The 15,351-nt window shown below is 33.0% G+C and overlaps 1 long non-coding RNA gene across 1 annotated transcript; it reads right to left on the minus strand.

Annotated features, from left to right (window-relative positions):
- Positions 1-1,000: 1,000 nt before the first annotated feature.
- LOC109209400 lies at positions 1,001-2,022 on the minus strand. Its single transcript, XR_002065344.1, has 2 exons — positions 1,920-2,022; positions 1,001-1,427 (listed from the first exon to the last, which is right to left on the minus strand). It is a non-coding gene; the product is annotated as an uncharacterized LOC109209400 (long non-coding RNA).
- Positions 2,023-15,351: the final 13,329 nt, after the last annotated feature.

A 15,351-nucleotide genomic window follows, 5' to 3' on the forward strand; every position in this document is an offset into this window, starting at 1 on the left:
TATAAATTGGAATCTCTTTTTTCCTTTTGCTATCATGCACATTTGATTAAATAGAAATAACAACAACCAAAACAATACGGAAAAATATTAACCACATTTTGCTAGGACCATTGAATTTCTTCTCCTAACTGAAAAAGTATACTTACTTCTCCAAAAATCCACATCAATATTAAATGACATAGACCTCCAAAGGGATGGTTCAAACTAAACATAGATGCTATCTTCAACAAGAACACTCAAAAATGTGGACTGGGTGGTGTAATCAGAAATGCCAATGGGCACTGGATAATTGGCTTTGCAAAACCAGCTAATGCTCGTAGATCATTACATGCTGAAATCAAAGCACTCCTAGTGGGACTTAAAACAACTCATATTTGGGGAATGTTCCCTCTCCAAATAGAAAAAGACTCGACGGAGGTAATCCTATCAATCCAACAAGGTAATAGACTTTATGCTAACATTGTCAACAAATGCAGTTTGTTAATGCACCAGCAGAAGGAGGTAACCACCTAGCACGAGTTCAGGCAAGGGAATAGGGTAGCTCATCATATGGCAAAGAAGGCAACTACTGATCTAATGAAGGAGAAGAAAGTTTTTGTGAAACCACCAAATGATGTAAAATATCTTGTGGAAAGTGACTTACTAGAACAATATGTTTTTGGAAAATTCCTATCTTATGATGCTTGCAAAAATTTAGCAAGTCTAGGTAACCAAAGTGTCCTATGTGACACAAACTATGAAAGTCATGTACTGCATGTTCCGTAGCTATTAATATATATGTTTCCTGTTTGCTCAAAAAAAAAAAAAAAGAATATCATATCAGTCTGGTACTGTAATAATTCTCCTTACGTATAAAGCTTAATAATAATCAGCTCCCCCAAACGCCTTTATAAAAATAAAAAAAAATAAAAAAAATAATAAAAAAGTAAGAACATGGCATAGATCGCTTATACTATACATTCGTAATTAGATTTGCTCAAGGTATGATTGAATTATAAAAGCTCTGAAAAGTTGAGTTTGTTATTCTTCATAAAAAAGTAAAAAGTCATTCATATGAATTTCTTTATTATTCGTGCAATAAAATAAGAAAAAACAGAGCAGATACTGAAATTAAACGGAATCACAAATACATAATAGATATCTTTAGCAGACTCTCTTTGCAATTGGGAATTAATTTACGAATCTTTGTCACTGACAACGATAAAAGAAAAGACTATCAGATTCGATAGGGAAAATTGATTTTTCGCAGTCACAGCAAAACCAACAACCACTGCAATCTTCTCCATTAGAGATACCACAAGCTTTCCCACAAGTAGGTAGTATATCATTAAGTTGTGGAAGTAATTTCCTTGTGAGTCCTGATACATTATTAGGATCGACATTTCTTGCTGCCATAACTTGTCTCTTTGAGAACCACATCACATCGGCTGAAAAAATTCATCATCACAGTTACGAAATCAATTTATTAATTACTGGTATAATATGGAAAAGAGCACATTCAATCTGCATGTATAGAAACACACACACACACATATATATACACATTCACATGTGTAACTATAAGTGGGCGTTTGGCCATAAGAATTGTGAAATTCCGGAAAAAAGTAAAAATGGTATTTGAAAATTAGAGTTGTGTTTGGACATGAATACAAGGTATTTTTGAATTTTTGTGAGCGACAAAGTGAAAATCTTGAAAAAGTATTTTTTGGAGTTTTTCAAATTTTCAAAAAAATTTCAAAATTCATCTTCAAGTGAAAATTGAAAATTTTATGGCCAAACATTGATTTCGTAAAAAAAGTGAACTTTTTTTGGAAAAAAGTGAAATTTTGTTTATAGCCAAACGGGCACTAAACATATTGACAAGCACAATAAGGACGGATTGCACTACGCTACACAAATGAAGAGGGATGGATACTAACTAGTGAATGCCGTGAGAAGAATAGTGATGACCAAACCAAACTTAAGTAAACCCATACTAGATAAATTGCTTAAAGTTTTGTGAACATTTTTTCTGAGTATCTTCAAAAGGTTATTTATAGAGATCTAACTTGCACTCAAACAAGATTAGAGTTGTTTATTATTATTATTATTATTATTATTATTATTATTATTATTATAACTTCCTTTAAGTTCAAGCCTTACATGAGCTGACCATGTCTAAGATAATGCAATAAATCAATTGAATTATTAAGTAACCTTAATTTCAGATCCATATTTGCTGGACGAGGCATGTGAGAAATGAATGAAGTTCAAGGGTGGTATAGGGGATATGGTATAAATAAGCTTTATCATTAAAAAATGAGTTTTTAATATGATTGGTATGCCAAATGGGTGTCTTTTATTTTCTGAGTAAAAACTTTGTTGTTTCGTATATTGAATGCATCCAAGAAATTAACTCGTGCAATAAAGTTTATTTCACAGATAAAAAATTTAATCTCTCATCATTTTAGCATTAGGTGGGTTTTAGCTGATGAATATTTAGGACTCATATACTGACAATAAGACGTTCATCGTCATAACTCTAGATTTTAATCTTGCAAATTTCATCAAATTTTGAAGGAAATCAATCTAATTAAATTAAAAAATAAATGACAGGGACTACAAATTTTTCGTGTTACCCTCATAAAGGAAGTGAGGACTCTAAAATCATCTTTGCGTGGTATATCGGAATATTTACGCCTAACTATCTAATTCAGTCCTCAACTAACATCAGCATAAATCTTAGACTCTAATAGCTAGAAAATATTTTTCAAAATTAATCTTGATAAATTAACCATTTAAGAACATAAACAAATTAAAGAAGAAATCGTCATGGAGATTCTATTAACTCAAAAAAAAAAAAAAAAGACGGAAATAGGACAACATAAGGGGCTGTCTTGAACTTTTGGTCTTTGAGGTAGGTCACCTGATCAATGGATAAACCTTCCGGGTAAAGATATGCCCGATATTAAATTTGCACACAGGGGCGAAGCTACACCCACTACTAGAAAATGGGCCTATGGGAACACTTTTTTTGGTAACAGATCACAAACCGTTGCCATAGAGGTGATATAGTAACGGTTCAAACCGTTACAATAGAATTTGGGAGGTACCAGCACACTTTAGATATCAAACCGTTGCCAATGTAACAAAAACCGTTGCCATAGAGTTTTTGTCGCAACGGTTTTGTTAACCGTTCCAATAGACTTGTATATAGCAACGGTTCTGGGAAAAAATTGCTATGGGGACGGGTATTCAATTCCCTCTCGTTTTCCGCTGAAATTTTTAGTGGCCCGCCCCAAGCTAATTAGTGACCTGTCATATTTTTTTTTTAATTTTTAACAATAATTAAAAATTAGCTCCCCAATATCGATACACCCAAAGTCCCAAACGTAGCTCCCCAGTATCAAAACTCCCTCATCATCACCAGAGCTCCCTCATCGATACAACCCAAAATCGCGCCTCTCTGATCTCTTTTCTTTTTCATCTAAGATTAATGGCCAAGTTTCAACTAATACCTTTTCATTAGACCACCATAATCATCAAACCTTAGAGTTCCCAAAGCCCAAAACCCCAATTAGTGTAAGAAACCCCTAGTTGTTGTAAGAAATAAATTACTTAGTGTTGGAACGAAACAGGTCTGAATAAAGCGAGAATGAATATATGAGATTTGTATGGCTGAGTCGAACTGATTGGGATTGAGGCATGATTTGTTTGGTTGATTGTGTTTTATGCATTTTCTTATTAATTTGGAAAAGTGGCGCAGATTTTAACTTCAGTGCAATTTACATTTTACGGGCAAGCAAGAAGTCTACTAGAACAAAATTGCAAAAGCTTGGTATATGTTCATACCTTTTCTTAGATCTAATCTAATTAGAATTATGCTACAGTTGGTTCTCTTCTTAGATCCGACTTTTATTACGTTTTGATACTCAACGCTCTTTTTTTGGATCTGTTTTGGTTATGAGAAGGCCAATCGTTTGTATCCTTTTTGTGTTCTACTCGAACAGAATTGCAAAAAATTGGTACTCAGAAAAAGGGTGCACATATTTACTTCCTATTTCATATTACTATAATATAGAAACGGGACTTGGGGGGACGAACAAGGGTATACGAACAAGGGTATACCTGAAATTATGCTTATAATTAGGGTTTATAATTACCCAAATTTTCATAGAAACACATATAGAAGTATTCTCTCTCATTTTCGTTCCATTCCCATTTTCACATTTCCTCCCCTCTTTCTACTCTTCACTCTTTCAGTGAAACTTTCGCTTTGGTGAGTGTTTTCTGCAATCTTTCTTTGGTTCTTGCACTTTTTTATCAGTAATTAGAATATGGGTCTCACTATTTTAATGTTTGTCTATCTTTGTTCTATTTATTATCTGGATTGAACTCTCTGTTTTGATAAAAAAAAATTAGTTTGTTCCAGTTCCTTTGTTGGTAATTTGAGTTGTTGGGTATATAATAATTTATATTCTTCTGAATGAAATTTCTAGCAAGAAATTGCTCGTGCATGTCACTAATTGTAATTAATTTCAATTACCTAGCAATTTGGTAATTTGACCTAGGGTTTGAACTTAAGCTTTTGAGCATTCCATCAAAGTTTTACCTCAGAGTTGGACCAAAGAATTGAACGTCATATTGGGATTAAACGTTGGTATAAAGATCTAATTCAGGATCGAAAGTTTTGATTATTTCGGGTGAAGTAACAACGCATTGTATTTCGAGCTTCCACGGGTGGATTCTGGGAGTATGTAGTTACCATGGTCGACATGGTAACAACATGTTGTTGCATTTCATTGAATTTTCATTTGTTTCTCTCATTCCTCTACTTCATCTTTCTTGATTGTCTCTATCAATTTCATTTAAATTTTTTCTCTTTCTTATTTCTTATTAGTTTAGTTCTGCTGACTCAAAGACCAAGAAAGCCGACTCCTTTGACACTAAGTCACTGAAATTCCATAACTAGATATGAAAAACTTCTGGTGATGTTATTCCTGATATTTTGAGTTCGTCCGATGACAACGGTGCTGCAGAGATTCTCTGAGACAAAAGTGTAAGGTGAGCCTTTTAGAATCATTAACTATTGTGGGTGTTAATTGTTTTCTAGAGATTCCCCGGAATTGTATGCAAGTCAATTGTAGATATATGACAATTTCTCTTATAATTGCAGCCTTCTGTCTTTAAACATTGAATTTAGTTGTTTGTGCATTTTGCTCTATTGCTTTTTGGAATTTATGGGGAAGTAAAATTTGCAAAGTAGCGTGACCATTTTATCAGTTTCTGCCAATATTGGAAGAGATTGATGCGCTCTGCTCTAGCTGATGATCAGTTGTGACTGAAATTTATCATTCAGAAGAAATATATTTTCTCTGTTTATTACATTAATTTTTCTAGAATTTGATTGTGTAGCTAATATTAAATCGTGGGCGAGCCAAAATTTTTGCTTGAAAGTCAAACTGTAAAAAGAATCAAGTTTTTCTGTGATTAAGCGCATTGAAAATGGAGTGCAAAATTATATAACTTGCATCTTCATTAATTATTTACTAAGATAGTGGTGATCAAACGCTACAATCATCTTTTTTATTGCCATGATTGATGCAACTGTTACTAAGTATAATAAAAGGTCTCACATTGAGCCTCATATATGGTGAACCAACTTCTACATCTTTTCTTTAAATATCTAATTTATATTATTGGGTGATTGGATTATAATTGAAGGTAGATTTATTGACTTCGTGGAGCCCGTTCTGAAATTGCAGCAGCACTGTCACTATCAATGTCTTTTTTAATCATTCAGGAAAACACGAGCAAAAAATTTATTAAAAGGTCAATGCAATAACCTTACTTCTTCATACCAGTACATGCACAACTTTTCTTTTGCTTTTGATGTATTAGTATATTTCTAATTTATTTTTTTGAGATATTGTCTTTGTCGTATAATATTTGCTGATCCCAACTTTGTTTGGAACTAAGGCGTAGTTTTCATTGTTGTCTCTTTATTCTCAATAATGTGGTAGAATGGAGCTGGTTTTGATACTTAAACACTTAGTTTCCGTTGAGACTATCTTCCATTAACTATGTCTTATAGCTCTCTATTGGTTTTTTTCTTTTATCCAAGATGGACTATCTACGTTGAGCATGCACATATGGAGACTGTTTCCTATACAGTAGCCTGAGTGGAACTAAAAGAGCCTTCCTCATCCATGGAAGAGATAGGATTTTGAATTACTTTGATAACTGAGAGGGTATTGTTTCTTTCTTTGTTAGTGGTGAAGGGATAGAGCTCTGGTTGAAGGTGAGGCTTGGCTAAATCTATAACTTCCCAGCTTACTTTTGGCTTTCGTGGTATTAAATAAAATGTGATTTTGGTATGTGACAAAAGATTTATTATCTAATCTTGGATTCTATTTTCACCAACTTTAGGTACCCAAAGGTCTCGAACTGGGAACGGGGACCATGTCACGTGGAGAGAAAGCAGTGATTTACGTTAAATGTCAATATTATACAGAATCACCTCTAATGCCTGTGGTAGAAGGTGTTGACGAAGTCCATTTCGAGGTTGAACTTGTCCATTTTGTTCAGGTAGACGCTGTATATCTTGATTATTCCAAAGGTGCTTCTTTCTATCGCAGAAAATATTCTTTTATCTATATTTTTTGTGCTCTTCATCTTCAACTTTCATTCACTATATTATAAACGAAATACCTACCCGTTTTGAGCAGATATCACATGGGTATGGGTACTTGGCAGATCCTTAAATATACACTAAGACTTCTTAATATTTGGACATGTAGGTGTTGTATACTCACCTGTAACCTATACCCGGATACATACCAATACTCGAGTCAGTGTAACATAGATGTTCAATGATATTCCCATTTCACTCAGTAACTCGCGGTTACATGTTTAATGAGTTCAGTCTTTCAATTTGGTGTTTGTTCAGCCTTACCACTATAATTTGGTGTATTCCTCAGAATGTAATCATGATCTTTTGTCTTGTGCTTGACATAATTTCTCTATTGGTGGGAAGTATTTCATTATAATTGTAACCACTTTACTATTATTTTATAATTTCATGCTTGAATTTCACTTTCATAAGGATGTGTGCAAAGATAACTTGGCCAGATTTCATATCCAACACTCCANTGATTTTGGTATGTGACAAAAGATCTATTATCTAATCTTGGATTCTATTTTCACCAACTTTAGGTACCCAAAGGTCTTGAACTGGGAACGGGGACCATGTCACGTGGAGAGAAAGCAGTGATAACATTAAATGTCAATATATATATATATATATATATATATATATATATATATATATATATATATATATTACTTTTGTGTAGCAAATGCAAAAAGAAATTAGCTATAAATCTAGACATATCATGGCAAAAGAATGGATTCATAGCTATAATTTTTTTTAACTCGTAGCTAAATATAAGTGCTATTGTCACGAGATTAAACTATATAAAATAGCCACAAAAGTTGAATTTCATGGCAAAATAAATAAAACTTTTTGCCACGGTAGAACATCTTGTGGCTACAATATAAAGATTGCTGCATACTTTATTTGTCGTGGCAAAAGAAAAAATTATTTGCTATAACTATATATTCCGTGGCAAAATATTTTACCAATATAGCTACAATACAAAAAATTCATAGCAATATGTGTTAGTCCTTAGCCACAGATCGTCTAAAGTTTGTAGCTAACTTTTAGCTACGCTACTTCTTGCTACGAATGCTACGGAATTTATTTTGTAGCTAAAGTGTTTAGCCACGGAATTTTTCATATTTAGCTACGATGTATTTTGTAGCTATAGATGCATAATGTTGTAGTGATTCCTCGCTCTACATTCATTAGAAGGTGACATTTTGACTGGGAAATAATGTATACTACTAGTAAAGTCGCGCTCCCCAATTAGTCTAATTAAATTAATAAGTTGACTCATTTTAGATCCATCATTGTAGGAAGATGCACATAAGAGAATCGAAGATGAAGCTGATCCAATCCAGAGCATTTCACATTTTGAATATGGCTATCACTTTATTATATATCGTAAAAGAAACTAGCCAGCACCTCCACTAGTTGGCTGATCTGCAATTGTGTCATATTTAAATGCACTCATTCTGTTCAAACTTAGAGAAAAAAATCTTTTAATTTGTTTGGCCCTTTAATTAACCGCATTGCGCTCATCAGAATTAGCAGCATGAATGCGACTATGCATAATGCATGTATGATTCATACGTCCAATTAATATATAAATATAATTGTATACTCGTGTGAATCTTCGGGAGAAATTCAAAATTAGCCAGATTTACAGGTGGTCGTTCAAAAATAGTCCAAAAGTAATCGAAATTTAACTACTTTTCATGTAAAGATAAATCTGAGCGAAAACATTGTTCAAAACCTGGAAAATGCGCCAGTATATTATGCTGGAGTTCCAGCATAACTATACTCGAACTCCAGCATATTATACTGGAGTTCCAGGATAAGTATGCTGGAACTCCATCATAACAGCATAAGTACACTAGAACTCCAGCATAATATACTGGAGTTCCAGCATAGTATAATGGTCCAGTATAATATGCTGGAAGTTCATACACAAGTGCTCGAATCTCCAGTATATTATGCTGGAACTTTCCGTGTGTTGGAGTTCCAGCATAATATGCTGGAAGTTCATACACATGTGCACTGAACTCCAGTATATTATGCTGGACCGGTCTCTGTTGCAGCAAAATAGTGGCTATTTTTCATTGATTTGACACACGGTGACTATTTTTGAATGACCAATCCGATAACTGGCTAGATCGTGCTATTTTAACTGAATCTTCTGTTTTTGGTCCATTTCCATTCACCTTCACACACTTGGCCCTTTTAAACTCCTGCAATTCACTCAACTGCCATTAAACAATAAATTTTCCAGAGAAAAATAAAATTACACTACTAAAAACTGGCTAATTTAGTCCGGAAAAACCGATTGAAAATGGTGTCGGTATTAATTAGTTTTTATTTTATTTTTTATTTTTTAAATACCGATCGAAATCGGTCGGTATTAATTAAATTTTTAAGTTTTTTATTTTTCAAATACCGATCGAAATCGGTCGGGATTTTAAATATATAATACTTTTACAAAAATCTTACAGATATATAATTTTTAGTATCGCATGTATTTTCCTATATTACTAATTAGTACTAGTATATATTATCATTATAATTTTATTGAATTCTAATTATAAATAGAGAATATTAAATCTTACTAAGCACTAACTACAACCCTTCCTATATTTTTTTTTTTTTTTTAGTCCACAGCTGTTGGACTCTATGCATCAAAGCTCAACTTATAAGATGGAAAAACTCACATCTTTCAGCCGATATGGGACAAGTGAAAATTTCAATTTCCGACCGAAATCGGTCGGAATTTTTGAAATTTTTTAATAAAAATATATTTTCCCATTTCAGCCGATGTGGGACAAGAGCATAATTTCAAATTCGGTCGGTAATATAATTAAATTTATATTTTAATTATTTTAAAATTATTTTTTCGACCGAACTCGGTCAAAAATATTTAATTATAACTTATTCCGGTTGGTAAATTAAATATATATAAATTTTGTTATATTAAAAACCAATTGCCTTGGGCAGGAAATAATAATTTCAAACTTTCCGATCGAAATCGGTCGGAAATTATTATTTTTGTAGATTATATACAAGTATGACCAGGTCTTGGTCAAATATTGACCAATTTCCGACCGAAATCGATCGAAATTTTTATTTTTTTGCTGTGGGACCACTATTTCGGCTGTCAGCAATATTTTCGTTGACTTTTGCGACCTATTTACTAAATTTACGACCGATTTCGGCCGGTTTTTTATCCGACCGACTTTGGTCGGTATGCTTTGGATGAAATATGTCAGTTTTCTAATAGTGTTAGCTAAACAACTGATCATTTAAATAGTTTATTTAATTAAAATCCCTTTTTAATTTTCTTACAAACAACATAAAAATGCAATCTTTGAACCTCATTAGCAGCAATTGAAGCTCCAACAAAAAAATTGGGTATCCGATGATGAACGAGCCTAGGGAAATGGGCTATATTGTGGGCTTTCATTAAGTCCCAAATCCGTTTTTGGATGGCCCATTTCCAAGTTTTAAGGTCTTCTTGGTCTCTCTTTCGGAGGTTTCAGCCATGGGGCTTTACGGCTTTACGCGCCTCGGCGTCGAGCATGTGACTCTCACCTCGTAGTACGTGTAATTCTATGAATGGTAGTTCTTTCTTTCTCTTGAACTTCTTCAAGGATTATTCACTATTTGGACTTTTGGAACTGATTTTCCTTCCCCCCCCCCCCCCCCCCCCCGTTTTTTTTCCTTCTTTCTTTTTTGGTCTTTTTCTTATAGCTTTAGAAAACAATTACAGATAACAGGGTAAAATTAATTGATATTCAACTGTATTGGTTGAGAATTCTACATGTTAAGGGGGTAATTTTTTTCCCAAGGCACATGCATGTTGAGTACTTAAATTTGCCTCATGTGTATATAGTGCTTCATATTTACTTCTAGAAACATTTCATACAAATACAACAAAGAAATATAAATTAATTCGTATATAGTATGGAATGAAGTACTACATTAAAGTGTAAAGGTTTTATGTTGAGCAGGACTAAAATAGAGTACTTGAAATACAAGTTCATTAACGCTTCACGTGAGGCTGATGTGGAAGTGAGGATTGGTACACAAGTTATCCCAAGAGAGGAAGCACTAAGTATACTGGGTCAATAATTCAAGAAAATAGAGAGATAGACGATGATGCCAGGCATCATATTGGAGCGGGTCGATAAAATGGAGGCTCGCATCTTATATCCTATGTGATAAAAATGTGCCACCAATACATAAAAGGTAAATTCTATAGAGTGGTTGTTAGACGAACTATGTTGTATGAAGTAGAGTGTCGGCCACTCAAAAACTCACACGTTCAGAGATGAAAGTAGCGGAAATGAGGATGCTTATATGGAGGTGTAGGCATACCAGGAGAGATAAGATGAGGAACGAAGAAATACAGAACAACGTGGGAGTGGCCGTCGTGATGGACAAAATAAGGGAAGCGAGACAAATATGGTTGTGAAGAGGAGGAGCACATATGCTCCAATGAGCATGTGCGAGAGGTTGGCAATGATAGGTATAAGGAGAGTAGAAGTAGTTCGAGGAAGAATTGATGAGAGGTGATTAGACATGACATGACACATCTTCAACCACTGAGGACATGACCCTAGATAGTTGAGCATATAAGTCTAGGACTAGAGTAAAAGTTAGTAAGTAGTTGAGCTCTTTTTCTCTTTTATGTGGAAGAGCATGGTTCTAGTTTAGAGCACCTTATCTGCTCCATTTTCTCCTTATCTTTATTAATTATTACTTTATTAATTATCTTATTCATTAATTTTATTACTACTATTATTTCTTTTACTTTGGGTATCTTTACTAATTTTATTGTCAATACTTTTTTTCCAGTATTTTCATCCTATTTTTTACTCTGTATTTTTCAAGCTTATTTTGAAAACCCTTTTCTTGAGCCGATGGTCTATCTGAAACAACTTCTATACCTCACACAAGGTAGGGGTAAAATCTGCATATACCTCACTCTTTCCAGACCTCATTTATAGAATAAAACTAGATATACTATTATTATTGGAAGTAGGGATGTTTATAAAAATCCGAAAACCAAACAATCCGACCAAAAAGACCGATACTTTTTGGTTTGCTTTGGTTTTGGTTTTGAATTTTAATGACCGATCAAATTTGATTTGGTTTTGATTTTAATCAAAAAATAACAAAAAAATAAAATAAAATTGTACCAAACCAACTATAGAAGTAATATTTCAAATTTATTATTACACCTATATATATATATATATATATATATATATTTTTGTACAAAGTTTCTACAATTTTATGGTAAATGTTAATCGTTTGCACTTTTAGTACAGTTCTTTGCCTTTACATTCTAGTTTGATTGGTAGTTTTCTTTTGTTAAGTGTAAGAATCTATTTCATGTTAAAAATAATCTATTTTTGATTTAGTCCTTAAATTATTCATCAATATCTGATTCAATTATCATCAATATATCTTGATAAATGATAGATTTCTCAAAGGGTATTTGATTTGATAGTGTTACTTTGAAAATATAGTCGCCGAAATATATGTTTGGTAGTGTATGTCTTATATTTAAGAAAAAAACGACAAAACCCGACATAAATCGAATCGAGAAAAAACTGACTTAATTGGTTTGGTTTGGTTCTAATATTTGAGAAACCGACTTTCTTGATTTGGTTTCTTTTTAGGAAAAAACTAATCCAAACCGAACCATGAACACCCATAGTTGGAAGTACTGCATTAGAGAAGATGAAGGTTACATGATTTTAAATAAATACTACTCCATATAAAACAAGCAAAAAAGAACATGGCTCGTGCATGTTGTACATTTGTAATTAAATTTTGGGAAACTTACACAAATGTCCCAAATAAATCTCAACTTACCAATCTCTAGCCATTAGTCATAGACTTACTAAAACTAGCCAACAAAAATTGAAAAACTAAATAATAGGGTTCTTTCTCTCGAAGAATCACATGCAAAAATTACCTACCATATTTTTAAGCGCGATTAGCAACACTAGATACAAGACGGAAAGGAAATTTCATGGATGAGGTAGCAAATAAGGTGATGAAATACAAATATATATATATATATATATATATATATATATAATATTCCAAAAATCTTAACAAAAAAGGAACTTTTTCAATGGGTATAGTTGAAATTCATTGACAATATATAGATAAGTCAATATACAAAATTTGAGGAAGATTGGAGGTGATTTGGACTGGTTTTGTATCAAAATTCGTAAAAATCGAGTTCAAAAAAGTCTTCTGCGACACATGTATCAAACATGTATCACGCATGTATCTCACACACAGGTATACATGAATATACATGTGATACACAATTGATACAAATATGATACATATGTGATACACAAATGATACACTGTGTGATACACATATCATTTTTTTCATGTTCAGTTTTTACTTCGAATTTTCAATTCAAACCACCTGAAAACTTCACCAAATCATCCCAAAACTAAGATTCAAACTCCCTAAGTTGTGCCCAATCTATTCTAATAGCACCCACTCAAAACAAAGCAAAAATCTAATTTTTTTTCTTGCTACAAATAGCTAATTGGCTAATTTGGCTAATATTAGTAATATTTTATCAATTGGCCAATTTTTATAATGAGCTACTTATAAATGGACATAGCTGGTAATTTCCCTTAAATTTTCTCAATATGTGATGAATTATTCAAGCATTAAGAAGCTGGCCCAGCCAGCCTCTGGGTTGAGTGTGTTAGAATTGCTTTCCAACAGAGCAGATTCAGAATTTTGAGCATATGAGTTTTGGAATTTAGAAAATATAGCTTATTAAATTTTGAATAAATTATTCATACATTTAAACGAATTTTTAACACAAATACGAAGTTTTGACTAAATCTATTAGATTCTGACGAAATTATAACTACAATTCTAGCTCCGTCTTTGCTTTCTAATGACTCTAATTAAATTAATAAAGTGATCTAATTTCAGATCCATAGTTTCAGAAAGATACACGTAAGAATTGAAGCTAAAGCCAGATTTCATATTTTGAATAAGACTCACACTTTTTTTTATTGTTATAAAAGAAAGTAGCTAGCACCTCCATTGCTTGATCTGGAATTGTATCAGCATTTAGTGATGACACTATTCAAATTAATAGGGTGGTCTAGATTTAATCTCTATAGTTTCAGGAAAATGAACGGTGAAATGAAGATGAAGCTGATCAAATTCAGAGCATTTTACATTTTAAATATGGTATTCTATCACGATCCAAGTCTACGATATATATTGTTCGCTTTGACTCAATAGACCTCATAAATTTATCCCTTGCACTACGTTATTATTGAGCCTAAAAGCACGCGTAGCATGAACTTATGTTATGCCTCATAAAGCTTTTTATTTTTATCTTCTATTCCAATGTAAGATTCTTCTAAAGTGACATGTGCACCCTTTTTTCAGAAACTTGCCAGCCCGGAAGTCTGTTGGACCTATTTCACCCGCTATCATCAGCCCGCCCTCCGTTTTGGGTACTATCACACTATCACTTTATTATGATCGAGTGTCCCCATCGATGCTTGCAACCAATGCAATATATTCTTGGATGAAACATATAAACTACGTCAACCACTTAATAAAAAATCTCATGAGTTTAATTTTATTTTACAAGAAACTTGAACACTCTCATACAGCTCCTAAAATAAATCAACTTCAATATGTATTTTAGCGATATACAAGGTCATGACCGATCTCTTCTTTGTTGCATTATAGTAAAGTGGATGTCCAATTGCGTTTACTATTCAAAACAAAGCCTCTATGATAAATAAACTGTCACGACCCAATTTTTACTATAGATCGTGATGACGTCCAACGTCGCCGCAAGGCAAGCCAACGCGTGGACTACTCATTTAGTTGCTCATTTTAATATTTTAAAATCTTTGATTCTTTATTTAATAAAGAAACAAATAGTAAGTGAGCATAGTAACGTAAAGCATAAACAAAACCTGAAAGTAAGATAGTGAATAAATAATCAAAACCCATAAGTGTCTACTAGAATTTCTAAAACCCGGTGTCACAAGTGCACGCGCATCTAGTAGAATATACAAAACTCTCTAAGAACTACTATCTAAAACAACATAGACAAATGATAAAACATAACAAGAGAGGCTACGAGTGCCAAACCCATGTCCACTTTCCGGACAACAAAAATCACTCTAAAAGCCTCAAGTCGATGCCGAACAATCTGAAACTAGATAAAGGTTGTACAAACTAATCAATAATTGCTCAAAACTTTATAATTTAACTATTAGAGTGATTACCCAATCCAATTTGGAAAGTTCCTAAAATTTACCCTCGGGCCCACATGCCCGGATTCCGAAATTTGTTGTAAATAATTATTACCCACAACCTCACAAACATAAATATATAATTTTTATCCAATTCCATAATCATTTTCGTGGTGTAATCTCATTTTTATCAAAATTTAGGTTTTTCAACCAAGTCCTAAAAATTTCACATTTTTCATGTTAAAATCTACCCTTAATCTATGTATTTAACTTACTTTATATAAAAATCACTTACCTTCAATAGCTAGGTGAAAACCCCTCTCTAAGAAGCTCTAAAATCGTCCGACAAATGAGAGAAATGAACAAAATAGACAAAATCCCATCTTTAATAAAGTCTCTGCCCAACTGCCCTTCTACGCGATCGCAAAAAGGGCCTCGCGA

The sequence above is a fragment of the Nicotiana attenuata genome, unplaced genomic scaffold (genome assembly GCF_001879085.1).
Source record: "Nicotiana attenuata strain UT unplaced genomic scaffold, NIATTr2, whole genome shotgun sequence".
In the NCBI taxonomy this organism is placed as follows: Eukaryota; Viridiplantae; Streptophyta; class Magnoliopsida; order Solanales; family Solanaceae; genus Nicotiana; species Nicotiana attenuata.